The following is a 7500-nucleotide window of genomic DNA, read 5'->3' on the forward strand; positions in this document are numbered from 1 at the left end:
CGTCAGCCAATCAGGGCGCCTGCTCGAGAATGTGGGCGGGGCCTAGAGTGGCCACAATAACAACACACAATAAAACAGAGATAATTGCTTCATCTTTAGGCGATCACAATTTCAGTTTATGTCCTTTTATTTTTAGTTTAGTATTTTTTTTTATTATTGTTTATTAATAATCAGCAACAACTTGGATTTCCTTTTTTGTTTAACTTTTAACTAATTAAATGTATAATACATTTAAGTTCATCTCCACACTGAGTGTTTTATAGTGTTTCCCTGTAGATAAAAAGTTATTTTACAGTGTCCTTGTTACATTTGTAACATGTAGTTACCATAGTAATCAATATAAATTATGCATAATTACATGCAACTAAACCAAACCCTATTGTAAGTACAAGTAGTTACTTAATATTACTCAGTACTTAAATGTATAAGTACAGTTTAACAAAGGCACCTTCAAATAAAGTGTAACCCTTTATTTTAACGTGCCATTGTTACAGTTTAATACTGAGTAATATTAATTAACATCATGTACTTAGGATTAGACTTTGTTTGAAGGTTAGTTGCATGTAATTATGCATAATTTACTGTTATTACTATGGTAACTACATGTTACATATGTAACAAGGACACTGTAAAATAAAGTGTTACCAAAGTTACTTTACCTTTTACTAATCTTATAGTCTTAAAAGTTAGTCATCTGTTTTTAATTCTTTAAGACTAGTCCTAACTCTTCAAAAGTCAGTTACATAAAAGGTTGAAATGGAAAAGTAAGACTGTCTAACTGCTATAGTTGGTCAATCTTAACATAAAGTGGCTAAGTTTATGCAACCGTCCCCAGGTATTTTCGTTATCTTAATAAAGATAGATATTGAGTTGTGTTCAGCAGGGATCCGAACTGATTAAAGTGATCCGTGTGAAGAAACTCTCCTGGCCAGAGATTTGGGGTCTGAACCCAGATTACAAGCGTTAGATTGATGCGTCTCCTCCCTCTGTTTCGCCTCACTGCTCGCTAACTATCAGAATAAAACCCCCGGCCCGCTCCCAACCCCCTCCCGTGACCCGGACGGCCCGAGGTCAGCGGTAATTAGCAGTTTTTAAACGACAAACTGGGAAAGAGGAGACAAGCGGGCTGGTATCCGTGGAGCAGCTATTAAAATGGTAATGAGCCGATAGATTGTGCTTCAACAATCCCAGCAGTCTTCAGTCAGCCCGTTTGATTGTCCGTGAATATTCCCAGTGATCGGGATCACTGTAGAATGACAAACATGACGCACAGTATGCAGGGTGTGCAACACAATAGACGTTAGTGTCGACTGGTAATCAAGCCATAATGACTTTAAATGAGAGTTACCGGACGTGTGAAACACTCAGAGTCATTAGGAGTTAATGATGCACTCCAAAAAAACCTCTTTAAAATGCTATTTAAATGTGCAAATTAACTGGAGAATTGCTTTATTAATTACACAATAGCCACTAGTAATCAGACATTAATAGCTTTTAAAATTAGATGTTTGGAGAGTTCAGTGAAAACAGCTCCTGATGAATGAATTGAACATCCTTCAGAGATAAGTTTACACACGAAACACCAGTTACGTCATTTATTGGTACTTTTTTGGTACTTTCACGACTTACTAATTTACAACGTAACTAGGACGTTGCATGCGCATTTCTTTTGCTCTTTATATATAGTGAGGTGATATATCTTTTGGTGAGACTTTTTATTTGTAGTCAATAATTTTAACTCATCTTTGATCACCAAAATTACACATTTAAATGTTTTTTTCGTGAAAAATATTTGTCATGCCTTAAAATAGCTTGAATGTAACTCGACACCCTTCCCTCATTTAGTATGAATATGCAAATGAGCCCCGCCTCCAAACAGCCCAGACTTCTAAAACAAGGCAAAATTGGGGCTGTCAGTGAAAATTGAATCGACGTCTAAACCATATCCCAAGAATAGACTAATCGTTTAATTGAATTTCTTTGTTATCTAACTGATGACTAGTCTATTCTTGGGCTATGGTTTAGACGTTTAGACGTGGTTTAGATTACATTTTGCAAATTTTGCCTTGTTTTAGACGTCTGGGCTGTGTTTGGACGGCCATTAGACGTCTTTTAAACGCAAAATTGCTTGCTGGGTTGCCTCATTTAGTATACGCGGTTCTATGAATATGCAAATTAGCCCCGCCTCCACTCACTCACTCACAGCAGCTCAGAGATCCACTCGACCAACTTACTGAGGTAACCCGCTGCACAATGCTATCGTTCTTCACAACGTCTGACACATAACGGTAATTGATATGATTAGCCTTGTCTTGACTATGTTATCAAACAGCTAATAATGTGTTGCTAATGTAACACAAACCATGTTCCCGTTCAAGCATCAGAAACGCTTTGTACAAATCAGAACGTCAGTGGAGAAAGGCATATAGTTCATCGTAATATACATCATACACTCGCTATATTGCTAAATCTTTTTTATATCTGCACAACAATATACCAGGATAACCTGGCTTTTCTCGAGACTCCCCTGCTAGTTCGCTATTAATAATGATATGCTAAAACCCACTCTATGTATCACCCATGCTAAAATGTAACTCGACACCCTTGCCTCATTTAGTATGTGCGGTTCTATGAATATGCAAATGAGCCCCGCCTCCACTCACTCGCTCAGCTCAGAGATCCACTGGTTGACGATCACACGTTGATCTGATTGGTTACAAGGTAGTTTGTGACGTCAGAAACACCAGCGATTTCAAAGCGTGTTTTTGAGACTGTCTTTGGTTCACAAAATACTCAGCAATGCTGTCGACTTATGAATTTACACACGGTTTGTCTTAAAGCATATTAAAAAACACCACATATACACATAAACAACATTAAAAGCTTGATTTTCACCACGGGGGACTTGGTAAACACCGGTCTGTGGTATGTCTTCTTCATTCATGTGTAGCAGCTGCCATGGACGTAATCCAAGTCGAAACAGAAGGAGCGTTTGAATCAGCGAGATAAAAAACAACTGTGTTTGCATTGTGTCTAATGAAATATGTGTGTGTGTGTGTGTGTGTGTGTCAGAAGCAGCAGTGTGTGTACAAGCTGTAGCAGTGTAAAACGTTCCTGTTTAATTAGCACGGTGTCCGAGAAGCTTAACCATGGTGACACTTGCTCTGAGGTTGTCATGGACAGACACTCTGAAGCTTATTTACTTGCCTTTGTTAATTAAGTAGGGAGACTGATGGTGAAGACTGTTGAATTATAACAAAAAATTGCTCACTTAAAGGGATCGTTCACCCAAAACTGAAAATTCTGTCATTAATTACTCGCCCTCATGTCGTTCCAAACCCGTTAGACCTTCGTTCATCTTCAGAACACTATTTAAGATGTTTTGGGATGAAATCTGAGAGCTTTCTGTCCCGACAGCAATTTAATCACCACTTTCAAGGCCCAGAAAGGTAGTAAAGACAACGTTTAAAGAGTCCATGTGACTCCAGTGATTCAACCTTAATGTTATGAAGTGACAAGAACAAACAAAAATAACGACTTTATGCACGATATATCGGCCACCATATCGGTATCGGCCGATATAAGTTCATTTTTAATGTAATCGTTATCGGCCCGATAAGAAAATTTGGCCGATATATTAAAGCCGATAAATAATGTATTATTTCCTTCAGCTGAGACGCTTCAGATGCGCACTGTTCAACATGATGGGTTTAAATTGCTTGAAATATGATTGGAATCACTTCAAAAAGGAAAATACAGTAAAGTGCAACATGTGCTGTCATATCGGCTGCATAAAATTATAATGAGAACATCATTATTGGCTTTTAATGGTGAGACTTTTGATTTTATAATCAGGCTCTCAAAAATTATATAAAAATTTGGATTTAGATTTATTGGCCAATATATCGGTTATTAGCTTTCAAATATAAAGAATTATCGGTATCGGACAAAATGTTCATATTGGTGCATCCCTTAAACGACTTAGTTAAAAATAACGACATGGTTAGGCGTAAACAACATAGGAGACGGACACAGACGAGAAGAAATTGTTGAATAAAGTCATTATTTTTGTTTGTTTTTTTGCACACAAAAAGCATTCTCGAACAACTGGAGTCACATGGACTATTCTAACGATGACTATTTTATCGATGTCTTTACTACCTTTCTGGGCCTTGAAAGTTGCAATGACGTTGCTGTCTATGGAGGGACAGAAAGCTCTCGGATTTAAAGGGGCGGTTGATTATGATTTCACTTTTCTAACTTTAGTTAGTGTGTAATGTTGCTGTTTGAGCATAAACAACATCTGCAAAGTTACAATGCTCAAAGTTCAGAGACTACACCACATTCCTCCTGGGTTAGTGACATCACCAACCCTAAAATTGACATAAACCCCGCCCCCTGAACACGATTTATAGATTATCAAGACAGGATAAGCTAATCAATGACTAGAAGATAACTACACATCAGCTTCATAAATTCATCAACTAACCATTCAGAAATGTCCTGTTGCTTCTACATGTTGTCACTTCTTCTTGAGTCTCTCCATCATTGTCTGACTCCGGTTTGAACATAAAAGGCTAAAAGTTTTTGAAATTTACAGTGCATGTGTGTGTGAGGTAAAAGGACACGAGCTCTTGTAGCTCCGCCCCCTGTGCCGGGAGCAGCAGCTCATTTGCATTTAAACGGTGTGTTTTTGCTCACCCTCAAAAAGTGACAATTTTAACATGCTATATAACAATATCTGTGTGGTATTTTGAGCTAAAACTTCACACACACACACTCTGGGGACATCAGAGACTTATTTTACATCTTGTGAAAAGATGTACAACATCTTCATTTGTGTTCCGAAGATGATCGAAGGTCTTACGGGTTTGGAATGAAAAGGTTCTGTGGATGTTAAAGGTTCTTCATGGAACCACTGATTCCAAAAAAGAACCTTTATTTTTAAGAGTGTGGGAGAAATGATAATAGAGACAACTAACTGAGCAATTGTGTCAGTTTTGTTTATGAAAAACGATTAGGATATTAATGAGATATTGCAACTAATCAAATCAATTAGACAAGCATTCAGCAAATCTAATTAATTAATTTGTTCAAATCAACCAATTAAACAAGCCAATGTCAGTAGCTTTGACAAATGTCTCCTCGAACACATCATAAATCTGAGCTTGTTGGAGAGTTAACCCCCCTCAACCCATAGATATCTTTAGACCCATAAGCCTCCAGTGTGTGTGTGTGTGTGTGTGTGTTTGTGTTGTGGTTGCATTAGAGTGCTTGTCAGAAATATAGTTGTTTTCTGGGAAGGCTGCCGGGCTGCTTGTGGGTTCATGCGTCTCAGAGCAACAAAACCACAACATCTCTTTCTCTCTCTCTCTCTCTCTCTCTCTCTCTCTCTCTCTCTCTCTCTCTCTCTCTCCCTCTCTCTCCCTCCCTCTCTCTCTCTCTCTCTCTCTCTCCCTCTCTCTCTCTCTCTCTCTCTCTCTCTCAGTTTTTTCTTAGACATTAGTGGAATGTTCCTGTGTGTTTGAAACTCGGCTGCTGCTTTGATTCTGGCTAGTCGCGTGGTCTGTGCGGTCCGCGTGTGTGAAGCTGAAGTTTGCCAAGCAACAAACTACTCATCATTTAAAGTAGCTGAACTACAGTCAAGCGGCTCTTTTAGCACTAAAAGCTCTTCAAAAAACGAGTTAAACACTGTGAGGCTATTTAAAGGGACAGTGTCTGTTTAAATGAGGGCGAACTGAAGTAAACGCAAGGACTGAAGTTATGACAGCATATGTATTTGCATTGCTTTAATGCATCAAAATAAGCAATTTTAAGTTAACATCCAAGTTCATTGTACTTAAACTTTAAAGCAGCAACTTTTTTTTTTTTACAGTGTTGTCATTTTACCCTAATTCTGCAGTCAGAAACAGTATTCACCTGATTAAAAATGACACCGCTCTCTCTACTTTCCTCTCTTTCTCCACTGACCTACAAATCAAGCCAAAATAAAAGTACGTAGATGCGCCAGAAAAGGCTGCTTGTGCTCACACGCACATGAGAAAATCAAAGATTTTAATTGACGGCGTTAAACTGACAGAAATGTATTTAGGCTTCTCGTGGGTTTCGTGCATGAGAAAATAAAAGGATGAAGATCTTAAAATAGATAAAATACAGTTTAGCTGGGTTCAAAACCATGGCAAGCAGCATTTAACTAAATATTTTGCTACAAAAGAGATGCATGGACAAATTATTTATTTGATTCAGGTCATTCATGTGAATCATCCGAACGAACTGATTCACAATGACTTCACAAACGTATTAGGAGAGTGTGTTGATTTTTGCATGCACTATACAATCAACACTACTCTATACTAAATACTTTTGAGTTGGTTGTTCACACTATATAACGATGTGATGGTTGTGCCGAGTGCAAATTCCACCCCGTCACTGGGGCGTTATACATGCGGCCATATCTCAAAATACACACACTGTGTGTGTGTGTGTGTGTAGACGTCTGAACTGCTGTGTGCAGTCATGTGTGTGTGCATGCTATTGTGTGCAGCTCTGTTGTTATTCAGTGTGTGGGAGAGTGTTTGTGTTGTAGTGTGTGTGTGTGTAATGTGCCCTCTGCGTATGTTGTGTGTCTGTGTGTGTTATGGTCAGTATGTTCTCTAGCAGGACAATGGAGACAGGAAATGTCTCTGTGGCGATGGGAAGGGTGTAATGCAGTTGTTTTGTGTGTGTGTGTGTGTGTGTGGTCTCTGATTCTATCAGTAGGAAATCCTCCACTATATACAGTATGGGTCAGTAAGAACATGGATTGCTGTTAATTTCCTCTATGGTGGCTTTGTTTGTTTATCAGACTTAATTAAGAGACCTTTCATCTAAATTTCATCAAACAGCAGGAGGTCCATTTACTGTCCTAATGTGCATATACAATGAGATCAAAATGAAACTTAAAAAAAAAACAAAAAAACAAGGTTCTTCACATATGGACCACTAAACCAGTCACATGGGTCATTTTTCGGAAATTGAGATTTATACATCATCTGAAAGCTGAATAATTAAGCTTTCCATTGATGTGTGGTTTGTTATGATAGGACAATATTTGGTCGAGATACAACTATTGTAAATCTGGAATCTGAGGGTGCAAAAAAATCGAAACATTGAGAAAATCTCCTTTAAAGTTGTTCATTTATGTTGGCGATTGTGCAGCATTCACTCACACAAATACATGTTTTATATATTTACGGTAGGAAATGTACTAAATATCTTCATGGAACATGATCTTTCCTTAATATCCTCATGATTTTTGGCATAAAAGACAAATGGATAATTTTGACCCGTATAATGTATTGTTGGCTATTGCCACAGATATACCCGTGCGACTCGAGACTGGTGACGTGATCCAGGGTCTCATGTGCATTTTAGGGATTCCTATCACTTTATGGATTTAGTTTTCATTTAGTAATTTTGTTTTAATTCATTTTTAATAAAGTTTTATGAATTTAACAGCTC

This window comes from Rutilus rutilus, assembly GCF_951802725.1.
Source record: "Rutilus rutilus genome assembly, chromosome: 9".
NCBI classification, from domain to species: domain Eukaryota; kingdom Metazoa; phylum Chordata; class Actinopteri; order Cypriniformes; family Leuciscidae; genus Rutilus; species Rutilus rutilus.